Genomic DNA, 17,364 nt, shown 5'->3' on the forward strand with positions numbered 1-17,364 from the left:
GAAGGACAGTTGGCTCTAGGGTTTAAGAACATGGTCCTGACTTTGACCATTTAATTTCCCAAATGCTGGAGAAGGGGAAGAAACTCTCCCCATGCTATATCATTTATGCTGTGTTTTGGTACAAGCTCAGCAATGTTAGTGAAACAGACTCCCTGTTCTGCTTTATGAGATCCATTGTGCATAAAAATATTTTACAGGGTAAACGACTGGTTTGATTTATATAATAGTGAATATTACCCTGCCTTTTTTTTTTACATGTGTATAACAAATTAAAGTTTACAGCTTAAATTATTACAGGGTCCTATTCCATGCTTCCTTGGTTTTTCCCTAGACATATCTTTAGTGGTGGGCAGGAAGCATTTCCATCTGTCCTCAGGTAAAAAGCTTCTTTTCTAGAAATGGGCAAATAAATCAGAAAATGCGCAAGTGGAAGAGTTCTTGTTTGTCTTTTCATGTTTGGTGGTGAGCGAGTATGCAGATGCCATAGTTGTGCTCTCGCAGTGAAGCTGTGTCTTTTTGAAGGCAGTGCTCTTGTCTGCATGCTCACAGCTCTGTTATAATTTCTAGCATGACACCAGGCTAAAAGAAGGTACTTGATAAATATCTGTTGCATATTTGTGAATGAATACAGCAGAGCCAGAATAACTAGCATCTATTTTTCTCTCAAAGACTCACAGCAGTGGACAAATCTATCATTTGTGTATGTACACTACCCTCTAATAGACTTTCCTTTTACAGTTGTGAATTCTTTGAAAATGTTTCCAGATTTTCTTCCCAGCAAAGTCAGACCAGCCCATGCCAACCCCAATTAGCGTTGCGACTATTGGGAAGTAAATGGGACAGAGGGCGTTTTCATCAGCCCACCAACTCCAGCATTAAGTGCCTTTTAAAACTGGTTTTCTGATAAGCAAAGCTCTCCAAGCTTCCAGGCACTTAAACATTTTTCTGTAAATATTTAACGGTGATAAAGAGATGTGTGCAGGTTAAGTGGACACATCTTCAGATCTTTACAGAGCAAAGAGACTATCAACCTGACTCTTAAAACATGCCTCAGGTTTTCAATCATCTGCCCTTCAATGTTTCCGTGAGCTTCCTGGGATCATTTACCTGCCTTAGTCAACCTTAAACAAATACCAGTTTGCACTCTGGCCTCCAACCTGTACTTCCAGAGTTATGGGGGATGTTTGACTTGCTTGTTAGAATTCACAATGTGGATGCTCACCTTGACTTTCTGGATACAACAAAATCTTCCCAAATGCTACCTGCAGCATTCTCCCTTAAAGGTAGAAATAATAGCATGTCTTCTATCCCATATTGTGTCTTTAGCTCTGTATTGCCAATTCAATCAATTATTCAATCCATTAAACTGCCTCCACTGAGGAAAAACAATATTTTAACATGCTTAGATTCAATTAGAGAAGCAGCAAATCCCCTTCCCACAGAGTCAAGCCTGGTGATGTTGATTTTTACAGGAAGAACTTAACCAGTGTCATTCGGCATCAGAGTAGTGGTATCACTTCAATCTACCACTGTGACTGTCTACACAGCCCCAAAAAACTCAGCTCCCCCCTCCACTGAGTTCAGGCACCAGCTAACCCAGTCAAAGCAACAGTCAGTTGAACTGCTTATTTGACTGGGTTGATGGGGTGTTTGATTGAACTGATTCATTCAGTTCAAAACAGTCATCTTCAGGACCCCTCTGTTGCCCAAACTGTCCCATAATGGAATGAATGTGGACCACAGTGGACATAGATACAAGAGAGACTGGTAGAAAGCCACTGTCTCCCAGACTGCGGAACCACAGTGCCTGAATGATCGTGGAATAAATTTCCAAAACAGCAACTTTACTCTCTGTGTCCTCTACCTTGTCTGAGAGCTGTGATGTGGTCAAGAGCAAGAACTCTGGAAAGAAGTACCTTAGACCAAATCTCATGTCTGTCACTTACCATCTTTGTGACTTGGAATGACTTAACTAATCACTCTCTGCCTCCATTCTATAATTTGGGCATAATACTACCCATCTTAAAGGATAGGCTTGTTTGGTGGATCAATAGGTTCATACATATAAAGCACTTATTAAGCAATAAATGTTAGCCATTATTTTTGTTATTATCTAACAAAAGGAAATTTCACATAGGAGCCTTCATAGTATGAATTGAATTTCCCAGATTGCCTTGGATACTTTTGAATTTGAAATAATATATTTCCTATCAAAGACATTTTCATTTGTCAATAAATGTTTTATTTTTCCAGAGTTCTTCATATACTCACAGGTAAACTAGATATATCAACAGAAATTACTTGGAATTATCCTTTTGAAAACTGTCACAGTGGTACTAAAATGACCAGAACTCTTCATGTGTTGACTAAAACAATCTTTTAGAGAGATGAAATGTGTAGAATAAAATCAATTTTGTGTGTCGGGCCTGGGGCCACTGTGTCTCCTGGAGGCAGAGCTGGCTTCATAGGCACATGGGGCCCACACTTAGAATGCCCCACCCTTGCTTTAATGCTCTGCTGTTATCGTTTTCAAATGCTTAATAACTTGAATAAAGCATTTGAGTTCCGCATTTTCATTTTGCAGAGGTCCCTGCAAGTCATGTAGCTGGTCCCACCTGGGTGTGACCTATTACTGGTAGAGTAATGCAAATTCCACAATCAGGAGCGTTTCAGTTAGAAGATATTTGTATGATTCTTGTAGCTGAGACATAAGGTTTCCTGGGGTTACTGTCTGTTGGGGAAGCTGCCTCAGTGACCACAGCTGCCTCACAGCACAGGCTCACGGAGCCTCTCCATTAACTGCTTCATTGGGTTCTCACAGGTTGGGGCAGTCGATAAGAAGGGGGATTTTCAGTCATTTCCCTCACCTGCAATTCCACAGATGTCAGCTCATTATTCAAACACGTATTTTGGATCATTTTAAGAGCCTAAAATTTTCTCAATACTGAAAGAAAGATTTGGGTTTCTCTCCCCCATTGCAGCCTTCTCTAGTTCATGTTTCATTCGGAAGCTCTTGGTGTGATCTCTGTATTGTTTTTCTACAGCATGAGATAAAAACTACTGTTTTAGTTGTTGGATTTTTACTGTGTGATTAGTCTAGGCATGATAGAGAGGAAAGCACGTAAAGCATTATTTTATTTGAAAGCCAGAAGCACATCATGTTTATTAATAAAGAGCCTGGTTTACATAGATTTTATTATTATTGAGCATAAAATGGTTTATATTACAAGCAAGGGTGAAATTACTAACTAATTAGCCTATGAAGATCACGTTTAATGGAATATATAAATCTAGGGTGTTGCTTTTTTTCCCTTACCAACCTTAAGGGTCTTTTTCATTAAACATGTACATATGCAGTCTTTATGCTGAAACAGGGGATTGTGATACAAAATTCAAGGTCAAAAGATTCACTTTGTGTTTCTCAAAGTCCAAAATCTCAGTGCTTTAAATTCTTCCTTAACTCTTAAGGAAGCGCGTTTCAATACACAGCTGCTTTGATGTGAACACTGAATTCAACTATCAGCGACGGTAAAGAGAAAAGCCAATGATGATGGAGTGAAGCAAAGGTGAAGACCGGAAGGGCTAAATTCCCACCTCTCCCTCTGTATCCCTCTCTCCCTCTCACAACGCTATAGCTTAAGACCCACTCAACTCTTCCAAAGGAACTTTGTTTCTACTAACTCAGAGGATTGCACAACCTTTGTAAACACACCATTCTCATGTATTTCGGTTAAATTTCGTAATAGCACCATAAAATGTGTCAGGCGCTGCAATAAACTCTCAGTCACAGGAAGCCCAAATTGTATGGGAAAATTACTAGAAACCCTGTCTCAGAAGGAAGGAAGAAAAGCAAAATTCTTCAAGAACCTGGAAAAATAATCTTAAATGTTTCCTTAAAGCGTAGTCTCTCATTGAAATAAAATGAAGACTGTGTCTTAAGTAAGATTTCAAAGTTCGAAGCAGCGTGGCTATTTTAATCATCTGACTTCACCCACATTCTTGAATGCCGGTTCCTGCCTCAAGGCCACGGGAGAGGAGATAATCCTTCCTCTTTCCCTACTTTCTACCACTTCGGAATGGGGGTACTCTTATCAACAGGGAGCTGAGACTGCAAGAATGCATGTGTGCTGCGAATTTTTTACTTTCGGAAGGAGCTTTATGGGTAAAACTTAGAGTATATTGGGCTTATCATCTATTTCTTGGTTAAAAGTTGACTTGCAACATAATGTGATTCTAGTTTTTTATTCAAAATCCAAGTCACCACACTGTGGACAACTCCTGTTCTGGGAAGCTAGGCCATGCTTACTTGAAAGAAAAGCTAGGGCATGCTTATTTTTTAAGAACAGAGGCCTCTGCGTAGGCAGGTTTGGCTAATTGGGAGAAAGTTGTTTCATTCCTCCCTTGCTGATTCGAACAACTTCAGGGTGACTAAAACAATCAAAATCAAAACAAAACCCAGTTTAGCAGCTATGATAATAACTAGAGTGATTTTCAGTTACTCTGTGACCATCCCAACACCCCGAAATGCTTGAAACATTATTCACAATGAAAATAACACTGCATGCTGCCATGAAGTCCCCGACATTCCGTTTTATGGAAGTGCTTTTGTTTTAATGTCAGAACTCAGAGCAAATCTAGACTTACCAGTCCACGAGATTAGCATTCTGCAGATGTGTGTCTAGGAAGAACCTCAGTGTGGGCTCTGGAGGGCCTGAGATCCCGGGACACCGGAGGTTTGCGAGATCTGGGAGCCGGGCCGCCAGACCCACGTCATTTAAAGATGAACACTGCCCCCTGCTGGCGAGAGTACGCATTGCCTCCAGAAGAACTTCGAGGGTGGAAAACAACCACTGCGTAATGGGAAAATTGATTTCAATTATCGCACCTTTTTTCAGTTCTTAGCTGTCAGTTCAGAAGAATTATAACTGCAAAGAATCACTATTGCATGGGAAGACAACTTTGTTTACTTTATGAGTGTTAGTCATTTTTATGAACTACCGTAACTGGCAGAGAGTCACGTAAATGAAAGGACAAGAGAGACAAAGGCAGCCACGGTGGTGATGGGGACTTTTGAGATGGAGCAGGGCCTGGAGAAGAGAAAACTCTGCAGGTGTTGATAGTTTAGAGTTTAACGTAGCCAGTCACACCTCCAAAAGGTAGAGTGAGAACTCAAGCCGAGCTGCAGTTCTGAGAGCTCTCCAGAGCCTCTGAATCACCTTATTTTCTGCCCCATTCCCTTTTCTCTCCTAATCTGAGCATCACAGGAGTTACCTGAAGGAGTGAAGCACAGGGCTGGAGCCCCATTCTGAGGACGTGTTAGAACACCACAAGGACATTCCATAGTGTGCCCTTGCTTCCCCAGTTCCCTCCTGCTTCCTGGGGTGAGCTGAGATCAAGGTGATCTCCAAGAGCAAGGCTGCAGTGCAGAAAGGCCCATCCAATGGATTCACTTGGAAACAAAAGAGTTGCCTGCTCTTGCAACCCCTCAGGCAATGTGTGTTATTGAACCTCCTAAAGCCTCTTTTGAATTAGGAAAATTTGGAGGGAGGTTGTTGAGAGGAATCTGGAAACACAGCTCAGATTCATGCAACAGGGAGGTGACAATCCTGGGGAGAGCTAACAGAAAACAACTCTCAATTTGAAAATTTGAATTACACATATTGAGCACATGCCCCTTTTCATCTGGTTAGAAGACAGGGCTAGGATCTACGTTCATGGAATGGTTCAGCAAACATTATGGAGGGTCACTGTGTGCCAGCTTCCTGCAGCGTCTCACAAGTCTTCATTCGGGCAGTCCTTTATAGATCACAAAGAATGATCACATCACCCTATCTACACAAATCCCTGAGTCAGGAATTATGACCTCCCCTCTATATGTAAGAAAATTTGCAATTAGAAAGATTAAACATCTTGCTCATGCTCGTGCAGTTAATCAGTGGAACGGAGCCCGTGTTCATCCTGCCCTATGCATTTTAGAGTTGCCATGTATTGCCACGTTCCAAAGTCACCGTCTTGCTACTCACTATGCTGAGGCGGGAGGATTGCTTGAGGCCAAGAGTTATAGGCTGCAGTGAGCTATGATCGTGCCGCTACATGCTAGCCAGGGCAATAGAGTGAGATCCTGTCTCTCAAATAAAACAAAACAAAACAACAACCAAAAATACTCAAAGCCACCATATCAGCCTATGAAAATACAAATGTAAAACTGGGTAACCAAAGAATTCTATTAAATATGTACCTAATTGATTGGTGAACTCCTTGTAGAAAGTAGCACTGGCCAGCAAAGCAGCACCATGCTTTTTAAATAAGAACTAATTTAATTCAATAGTTTACTTTTTAATTAGCAGTCCCTTTCAATTAGGTGACATATTTATATTACTCTTTTGGGAATAATTATTATACTTACAGAACAAATAGTATATTTCTTCAAAAACACCTTCCCCTCATTAACATTCTCTAGTGCATCTCCACTTTGCTTCCAGAATTGTCTTTGTGATCCTAAATAAAATATTTTCATATGTTACTTCCCTCCTCAAAATTCTTTATTGTCCTCTGGAACCAGATGTTAACAAGTGCACTATAAAAAATATTTCAAAACCAAATCAAAGGTTTTAAGAAAGCTTCATTTTATATCTTCCTCTTGACATATTAATGCTCTGAAAATCCTGCAGTTAAAAAAAATACCTTTTTTGTACTAAACATTTCTCAAATATATTGGACCACAGAATGTTTTTATTAATGGAGCAGCTATTAACATATCGTGGAATCTGGGGAATATGGTTTATGGAATATTAACTGACTTGATAAAACCTAGACTTTTTAGCATGGCACATGGGCTTTTCATAAACCAATACTCACCTACCATTTCCGGCTTCATTTTCTAGGCTCCGCCCGCATGTGCCCTATAGCAGACCCAACTATTTGCTATTTCCAGAATGTATCTTGTTCTCTCATGCCTCTTTTTTTTTGTTTGTTTGTTTTGAATACATCAATCCTGCCTAGAGCATCCTGGGGCCTCCGTGTTCACCTGATCCCCTCCTAACCATTCTTTCATGTTCAAGTCAATTCTTCCCTCTCTGTGAAGACTCCCCCACTACTCCCAACACTTCCCTAATGCCTCCTACAAAGACTTACTCCCTGCTCCTTCTCCTTCTTTGCCCTGGCCCTGTGGGTACCAGAGTATTTACTATACCAGCATGTGGGGGTTTTCCTCTGTTTCCCCATTAACTGCTCAAAGGCCCCAAATTAACTCTGTTTCTTAGGGTTTCTCATAATGCCTAGAGCATTCATGGATCAACGCCTGGAGAATTTTGCTCTGAAATCCTCTTCCTTAATTTCTTCTTTATTCAAAGTAGTCTTACACAAAGCAATTTTACCTCCTCTTAAAAGTCTTGATGATGCTATTACTAATAATAGCTCACAGTTATTGAGTGTTTACTATGTGCCAGGCTCCATGCTAAGTATTTTTTATGGAATACCTTGTTTAATGATCTCAACCACCGTATGATATGAATACATGATTATCTCCATTTTACAGATAAGAATATCAGGCACACAGAAATGAGGTCATTTGCTTGAGGTTACACAGGGGTAGATGCAGAGCTGGGATTTGTACCCAAAGAGTCTCTCAGTTTCTATTCAAACAAGAAAAAGTTCATTACAATAGAAGTAGAAAACTGAGGTATGAGATTTCCTCCATTCACCAAGGAGGAGGAAGAATTATGCCTGGATATTTATGATACAGTGTAGGAGGATCACAAAGGAACTACAAATGAGCCTTGCAAAACCCCACCTGTTAGGTTATCGGGGAAAATAAGTGAGCATTATAAAGAAGACTGCAAATGTTATTTATTTCATAAAAATGAAGCAGCCTTCAGGGGTTACCTGGAGGGCCAGCTAGAGGCTAATCTCCAACTAAGCTCCTGCTGTTCTATCCCTGGGGCACCGGGAATATCAGTGGCAGCTGTTTTAACAGCAGCTGGGACTATAGTGGTATGGTTACCATAACCACCGTGACCACCACAACAGCCCATGTGGATCTGTCCCCAGCCCTGCAGTCCCCTCTTTACGGATGGGGAAATTGAGGCTCAGTGGGCCCCGTGACTGCTGCAGGTCACCAGTTAGTAACAAAGTTGAGCTCAAATCCAGATCTGACTTCAAAGCCCCTCGAAAGACTCTCAGGAAACCAAGCAGTCTTTCGAAGCCCACTAGGATTTTAGCTGCTTATGTGAAATTGTATGTGCGCTTGTATTCTTTTCCTGAATGTTAGCCTGACCATCCAAAACCAGACTGTTTACCTCTTGAGACAGAATGTTATGCTTCTATCACTGTTGAGTGGAGAGTACATATTCATCTAACATTTTTGCACTGATTAAATGAGGACCAAAAGCAAGATGGAGTGGTGGAGGCTCTCCCTGACTTGCAGGCAAAGTCAGCCTGTCAGAAGGCTCTGGGCATTTTTCCTAAGACCACATGCTGTGTGGAACCTATGCATGCCTCTTGCCTCTGCCTCTGACTGGCTACAACATGGTAATTAAGGCTCTTAATGTCTCAGGGTCTGCAGGCCATCTTAATAAAATAAGGATATAGGTTTCTCCGAGGGTTCTTCTAACTCTACATTTCTAGAGTGATATTTTCAGAGTTCAAGGGAATAAAAATTCCCCCAGGAATGCTGACATGACTGGTAAATAATTTGCATTTTCAGTGGTTTGTGTAAGAATCTGAAAACCTAAGTATTATATTTCCAGTGTATAGCTTGCCTTTAAAAATAAATGAATGAAGACATAGGCTAGCCCTCTTCCTACCGAACATGCCTGTTGCCTAGGCTTTCCAACCAGAAGGCAGGCCTTAGGCTTTATATATATCTTGTGTCATGATTAATGTCACAATCCAGTCATAATAATGGTGCTTTAAATAGGAGCCAGAGATCACAGAGCATGCCACCCCCTTGATTCTTGAGAAAGTCTTTCATTTTTCGTGACTATAACTGCTTTAGGAAAAGGGCTGGCAAGGCCTCAGAAATGCCACCTGCATGCTGACATCGCCAACCTGAGAGGGACTCTTTAAGCCCCTGCTGTGGACTGAATTGTGTCTCTGTCAAAGGTTATGCATTGAAACCTGAACCCTCAATGTGACTATATTTAAAGACAGGACCTTTAGGCAGGTAATTAAGATTAAATAAAGTCAGAAGAGTGCGGCCCTAATCTGACAGGACTATGTTTTTATAAGAAGAGGAAGAGACATGTACTCACATATGCACTTTCTCTCTCTCTCTCTCTCTCTGCTTCTCTCTCTCTCTCTCTCTCTCTACACACACACACACACACACACACAGAGAGAGAGAGAGAGAGAGAGAGAGAGCCAAATGAGGATACAGCAAGAAGGTAACTGCCTGCAAGGCAGGAAAAGAGGCCTCAGGAGAAACCAAACCTGCCAGCACCTTGATCTCAGGCTCCCAGCCTCCAGAACTGTAAGAAAATACATTTCTGTCAGTGAAGCCACCCAGTCTGTGGTATTCTGTTATGGCAGCGCGAGCCGACTAACACACTCCCTACAGCCGACATTCTGATATCCCCAAAGTAACTTTCATATTTTTTCAATGACTTAATCACAACTACTTGTTTTCCTTACTTTCGAGTTTAAAAATTGAGGCAGGATTTCTCATTTCTCCTCACATTAGCTCCTTTCTTTATCTCCCAGCCTTCATAGGAGTAAAAGGATGATTGTCCTTAGAGCTGGACCTACTCTCCCAGCCTCTGGAACTTGGCCATAGGCAAGAGACAGGTGAACACCCATTCCCTGCGAAGGCCTCTCCATTTTTCCTTAGAGAACTCCTGGTGACTCTGTGTGCACCTCTCAGCTAGCAGCCCTCCCAGACGCATCGTCCTGTGTCCACCAGGGAAGCCAGGCTCCAGAACTCTGTACTGTCCTGTCGGTGCCCACCCGCCCACCTGCCATTTTCCCCGAAGGTTGGTCTACAGCTTTGCCTGAGAAGGAGAAATGAATGCAGATCGCCACTTCACTGCGGTGCCTGGTTTCACAGATACTTACCCATCCCCACCTACATTCAACAAATGGTTACCGAATGCCTATTAAGTGTCGGACGCTGTTCCAGGGACTTGGGTATGGCAGTGAAGAAAACAAGCAAACTCTCTATCTTCATGGAGCTTACACTTTATTGTAAGCCCTTCTAATTAAATAATCTTTAATCAAGTAAGATTCTGCTTGATTTTATCGTTTTCTAACATGGCTCTTTATTTTTCACAAGATGCCTTTTCCTACTCTATATCAAGTTTCTGTTTTTCACCATTTTTTATCTGCTTTCCCATTTCTTAGAAAGTGAATAACATTATCATTAGTCCATTTTACCAACGGAGATGTTGAAGGACAAAGGATTATCGAATCTGTCTTTTCCCAGCGCAATTGCCCACGTCATCTCAATGTGAAGGGTAGGAACGAGGATTTCTTAAGTCTGGAGTACAGATTAATCATCAGAAAGCAAAGCACAAGTGCTTCACATTCTTAGTTTCCACTTAAGCTCTGTGCTGGCAGTAAAAACACAAACAAAATTCCCCATTACTTCTCCACAAGGACCCTTCTTGGCTGATTTCTTATAACTCCATCGCACTGGTTCAGACAAAATCAAGCAGGGTTCTGACAGTGAAAAATGCATATTGCACGCTGATCAGAGACCTTGGGGAGGAGTTACAAGCATGAACTCCTATCCAAGTAACACTGCATTTACCCCGTCATTATTTTATTTTTGACAATAGCAAGTCTCAATCAAATTGCTATCCTGGGTTCAAATCACTGCTTTTTGAAAACATCTAAAAGCCAACTTATACTTGAGTGTAAAATGTACATATTAAATATAAATGATTCTACAACATGGATCAGATTTTACATGACATTAAAATGCTTCTTCAGGGTCAACCAACCCAGAAATGAACTTTATCATGTTCATAAATGTGTTTGAAGATAATGTATTTCTTCTTCTACCAAAATCAGTCATCATCAGTGTCTCAAGGTTTTACACTAAAGTAGGAGAATTTCTCTAGGCTGTAGGTAATCATCGCTTTGCATCTTGCATCTTTCTTAATTCTTCTGACAGCTGTGTCATACCAGAAAATAACCCTCTCCAAGCCATACAGTGGCAACAGGGCTAGTGGGAGATGGGTCACATGTGTTTGGGTCAAAATAGAATAGGGTTTAATTCCAAGAGACTTATCATCTTAGCGAAGATGCCTTGACTTAGCCTTCTGTCATGGAGCGAGAAGTTAGAATCCACTTTTGGACTGTTTGTATAGAGTCAAAGCAATCTGATCCCCAAGGCAAAGCTTAATATGTATGCCACAGGGCCAGCTAGACAGAGAGGTCCAAGCCCTCACCCTTGAACTCTTTGTGGAGGTCAGCATCTAAAATTTAGATGGAGCCAGATTGAGAACCATTAAAAAAAATATGCTTTGTTAAAAAAAATCACTGTCATTTGGCCCCCAAATGTCAAGTTGGCTTTAAAAATCAATGATCATCTTTCTGCTCAGGGCTCAGGTCCTACTGAAGGCCAGCAAGAGGCCCTGAACCCTCATGAATGAGACAATGGAAAACAGCCTCCACCGAGAAGCCCAAGCAGATGGCTAAGACGTCTCAAGGACAACGTGCCCTTTGCATTTATTTTTCTTTGAAAAATTAAGTGAAAAGCCTCCATCCCCAGCATTATTATTAAAGATGAGAGAATGTTCCTTGTGTTCTGCCAAACGAAGGTCCTTCATAACTCCTCTTCCCTCCCTCATGCCTCCCACTACCTTAGCATTTTGGGTTGCGAGTTCAGATTCAGAATGAGGTTCTTGTGAATTTTGTTCAGTCAGCATTGGCGTGATCAGTATTTTCAGATACTAGATTTATGTAAAACACACACACACACACACACACACACCTCATAAAGCTCCTTGGACATCAAATGACTCTTACAAAACAATTTGATGAATTAAATGTAAATGAATCAGGAACATGTGGATTAAATTTCCCTCAAAATACGCTTGGGTTTAAATATTCAGAGAGAAAGTGCTTGGGAAATGTGTTCTGGATTTTCCTGAACACAAAGTGTTAGAAAAATCATCTCAAACTTACTTGACAGTCTCCCCATCCCAGGTCAAATCTCATGATAAACACGTGGATACACTTCTACCGCATGGTCGCAGGGGCGTATCCGTTTTTGCGGCCTGGCATAATAACTATGGTATATGGAGTGTGCTGTGAAGAAGGGCTGCAAGGCCTCGAGCCTGTCTGTGTTCACACTCACAGAGGATTTGTTTTTGTTTGGTTTTTCATATGAGAGAAGAACGTTGTAATGATTTCCACTACCACTCACCCCCCCCCCATCATTTTATTCCCATCGCTAAAACCCTCGGGGAGAATCTACTGCGTGTGACAAAGAAATATGTCTTTTCTCTGTGTTACAGACCTTGGATCACATCCAGGACCCCTTTTCCCCGGAGGCCAGCTCGCATCGTTTATGATTTGCATTTCATTGCCGTACACTGAACCCAGTGAGAAGTCGTCTGAACCAGCAGAATGGTGAGAGCTAAAAGTAGCAAGCAAGAAGTCTCCATTTTCCAGCTCATTCTGCACAGTCTGCATTGCCAGAAACCCTAAGCCAAATTTGATTTAAAATTTATACAAGAAAAGAACATCAACATGAGTACACTCAGTTTCTTCTCTTCCCCTTTCCCAAGACCCTTCTTAGCCTGGGAACCTTTGTTTTAGGTTTCATTTACTGTTGGGTGGCTAATTATTAGATTTTTCTCTTTTCCCTCCCTGTTTAATCCTGCCACTTACTTTTACAATGTCCTTATTTTCCTCAGTTCTCTTTATCCCTCAATCTTTAACCTGCAAAACAGAACAAAGTCAACTTTTTAAATGTAAACAAGAATTTTAAAGAAGAAAAAGTAGGGTCAAAGAGAGGAGTATAATCGTGAAAAAATATAATAATTCAATGAAAGTATAAAAGTATGTAGAATATACTCCATATAAGAAAAGGAAACCCACTCATCCTGCCCTGCACATTATCATCCTTCTACATACTACAGAAAGAGTTAGAGAAAAAAATTCTGATGAGGTTGTCTCCCATATTCAGATAGGTCAGCTAGGACTGTAAAACAAAGCTACTGGTTTTAAGACAGAACTCTCTCCTAAACTACACAGCTAATTTTTTTAATACTATGCTACCAAAGTATGTCCCTGGGAAAGTCTTACCGCCCCTCAAATAAAAAGTAAACCACTTCCTCTCCTGTTTTCCTACCTTAGTTAATAATACCAGATTAATCTGCCTCTTCCCATATCCCTGTGTCCAAGGGACCACAGAGAGAGGTCTCTTTCTAAATGCTTACTACGTAGTTTACAACCGAGCCCCTCTGCCTGAGTTTGCACTATCAATCCCATCCTAATCAGCCCCTGATCTGTGAGGCAGTCTTTTATCCATACTATTAGCAATAGGTCTAACATGCACCTCTGAGTGTGTCCCTGCCCTGCCTAAATCCTTCCATGACTTCCATTACCAAGGAAGGTAGTCAAAAGGGTCAAGGAGTGGAGGGAAGGAAATTTACCGGAATCTCCTCAGGGAAGTTTTATACTTTGCACCAAATCTATAGGAATGGCCCTTCATCCCTCTGGATTCTGACATGATGTGAGAGAGGGAGCTTGAAAGGTCTCTGGTTCATTCTGAGGAGCCCCTCTGCGTCCTTCCTGCTCACCTCTCTTGCTCCCCACTGCCCCCGAAACCCTCTGGCCCACAGGGTGCAGTCCAGACTCCCCAGGGCACAGGAGGCCTTGCAGAAGTTGGCCTCTCTCAGCCCCTCCACCCAAGCACCTGCCAATTGAGACTCTCCTGTTCCGTACGGGGAGTGCCTGCTTTTCCTCTGTCTAAAGCACGCCTTCTTTCCTGGCTAACTCCCACCTCTCTATCAAGCCTCACCTTAGCCATTGTCTCCAAATGCAAGGGGCCCACTTCATCTCTTCATCACTTGGGGCACACCTGGCCCTTCTCACCATGACTCCACACATGTGACTCGCCTGTCTTTTCCCCAGCCAAGGACTTCCTGAGTGGGGAGACAGGTTGTATGTGTCCTTGTCTCCCATAGCAGATGCTTAATGGTTTTTGAATGAATAGATGTGTGGGAAGAAATGCACGGGTGAAGGAAATCATGGCAGTGAGGTCTATGAACTGACTAAACGGACTGTTTTACAAAAAGTTGGTAGAATATCTTTTTACTGTACAATCAGCTCAGTCGAACCACCAACCCGCCAGTCAATAACCAGACTATGACACAACTGAACTCTACCTTTTTGATCATCTTCACATGCAAATGAGACTAGCCATTTGTTGATTAAATCACATATGAAATAAATTCTCCCGCTTTCCCTAAAAAAAAGAGTATATGCCAACTATTATGAATGGAAAGTATTAACATTTATTTGAGTGTTTTCTAGGTACCAGGCATTAACTTACTCATTTTGTGTGGACTGATTCATTGAGTCCTCACAAAAACTCTAGAAGGCACATGTTTCCGTGGTACTTCATAGATGAGCGAGCTGCCCACAGTCACTCCACAGGCACTGCCGAGCCGCGCTCAGCGCAGCCACGCAGCCTGAGTCCTCCCCTGCCAGGTTCTACTGTCCCTCAGGACTCAAATGAGCATTGTGTAGTTTCCACCAGAAACAGCACATGACATTTTCCAGTGCAGATCCATAATTCAATTATCTGCAGCTTCCATCTTATATTCACATCAAAAAGACATCACAGTGATGGTCACCCCGTTTACCCTGATGTGATTATCACACACTGCATGCCTATATCAAAATATTTCAGGTAACCTCATATACACCCCTACTATGTACCCACAAAAATAAAAAATTTTAAAAATTACATTTAAATTTTAAAATAGGCTGAGTGCAGTGGCTCGCACCTGTAATCCCAACACTTTGGGAGGCCGAGGCAGGTGGATCTCTTGAGCCCAGGAGTTTGAGATCAGCCTGGACAACATGGCAAGATCCCATCTCTATAAAAAATAAAAAAAAATTAGCAGAGTTTGGTGGCATGTGCCTGTAGTTCCAGCTACTCAGGAGACTGAGGTGGGAGGATTACTAGAGCCTGGGAGGTGAGGCTGTAATAAGCTATTATCTCACCACTGCACTTGAGCCTGGGTGACAGAAAGAAACCTTGTCTCAAAAAATAATAAATAAATAAAAATATAAAAATAAAAAGACATCGCAAATTTCAGTTGCTCTATAGCTCAATCCTGTCCTTCCCGTTGGTCAGTTTATCCATAATACCCAACACACCGAAAGTCAGGAGGGAAGATGTTGTTTCTAACTTGATTGAACCTATTTTTGCCCCTTCTTCCATAATGCTGGTTCTGAGATGATCTTAACCTAATCATTGCCTGAAGGTAAAGAAATATGGGTGCTCTGAAGCTTTGAGGACACCAGGTTCCAGAAAACACCAAGAAAATGCAAATCAGGGGAGGGGCCTTATAGGGGCACTTTCATTTGCCAAAGTGAATCAGAGAGCCAGGTAGGGGCCCTGAGGACTCTGCCATGGATGGTTTTCCACGGGACTGACTCTGTCCACACATCCTGCTCTCCCCTCAAAATTCTGAACTTTTGAATAAAAGCAGCTACCTTACTTGTCTATTGATATTACCTTTACCTATGATAGAAAACTAGGCTGAAAGGAGATGAAAGCGTAATTTTGTCATGCCATCCTTTGCTTTTCCCTTTCATAATCCTGTGCCATATTATAATTGCTATAGCTAAGAATGAATCTTAAAGCAATAATTGTTCTTTTTTCATAAGAGTGGGAGCTTTGAGTTGCCATCCTCACCTTCTCAGCTCCTGCCTGCTTTCCAGAGACCCTCACTTGGGCCTCCCCATCTACTGAGAGACTCTATGACCTTGTGAACCTGAGCCTGGGTTATATTCCCAGCTCATCAGTGGAAAGCGGACGCAACACTTAACCTCTTCTCGCCTGTGTCTCTCCATCTGCAAAACAGCAAAATAACACAGGCCACCTGCTTCCCTCACAGAAGTGTGGTGAGCATTAATGATATTAGGCTAATGCTGTCAGCTTTCTGAAGAGCTTGATGAATTAGGAACAAGAGACCCTGTATGGATATCAAATATGGTTCCCTAATCAAAGGACTTTGAGACTGTCCATATATCTTCAGAACCAGGGGCACGGGAACACCAGCTTTTCTATTTGTTATTTGAAATGGTGCCCAAAAGAGAAGGGGACAAGACATGACTGAAGGCTATGATCGAGTCAACCCTTCTGGTGACTGTCCATTCAACATCTGTCCAAGGGGAGGTGATTACAGAGCCTCAGATTGCCTGAGTCCATTATCATTAGTGCGTTATTTGGTGGGGAATGGATTGGAAGGACGGGTCAGGCGCAGACGCCTTTGTTAAAGCAGAGCACCCCCACTCCTGACAAGCCCATTCCAGAACATTGTAAAGTGAACTGTAGGACGCCTTTCTCCCTGTCTCTCTCCCCCATTTCTGCAAACACCCCACCCCCCCCACCGACTCCCACCCCTCCTTTAAGAGTTCACAAACTGTTCCTGCCAGTTTAAGCAAAAAATGTTCCACGAGGTAACAGGGTCGTGGTAATTAATTTTGCTCCTTGACTAGAAGGTGAAAAGCTTTTTATTATGTAAATTATAAATGTCCTGAAGGGAAACTTTATCTCCCTCTCACCAATGAGCCCATCAGGCTGCCTGAATCAGGATATTTTTAATGTTTATTAGTCTTGGGGGGGCAGTTAGGACGTTTCATAGCTTCTAAGTGCTGACATTTATCTATTGCTTCCAAATAAACCTAGTGGCAGGGAGCCACGGGTGGATCACTAAATATGGAGGAAGGGAGGAGGCAGGCTGGCTGTCCACACAGCAGAGAGGGATGCCCCCAAAGGCAGTGTGGAAACCCACTCAAACAGCTTCTCCTCTCTCTCATTTCCCCAGCCTCCTCCCCTGTGACTCCTTCTCACCTGTCTCCTTCTGCCTTCTTCAATGATGCGCTGACTTCTGGGCACAGCTAACCCTCCCCAGAGCTGAGGCTGCCTCCCCCTCCCTCCCCACCCCACAGCATTCCCAGATACTCCTTAGGTTCTTTGTTTGGGGACCACCCTTGTTTTCAAAAGAACACTGCAACTTTTTCTTCCCTGAGTGAAACAAATGTACACACTGCGGTGGTCCATTTTATGAGTCCACTTGGCCTGGCTGCAGTGCCCAGATATGCGGTCAAACACTAGTGGGGATATTTCCGTGAAGGTGTTATTGGATAAGATTTACATTTAAATCAGTGTACTTTGAG

Source organism: Callithrix jacchus, chromosome 6 (genome assembly GCF_049354715.1).
Source record: "Callithrix jacchus isolate 240 chromosome 6, calJac240_pri, whole genome shotgun sequence".
Taxonomy (NCBI): Eukaryota; Metazoa; Chordata; class Mammalia; order Primates; family Cebidae; genus Callithrix; species Callithrix jacchus.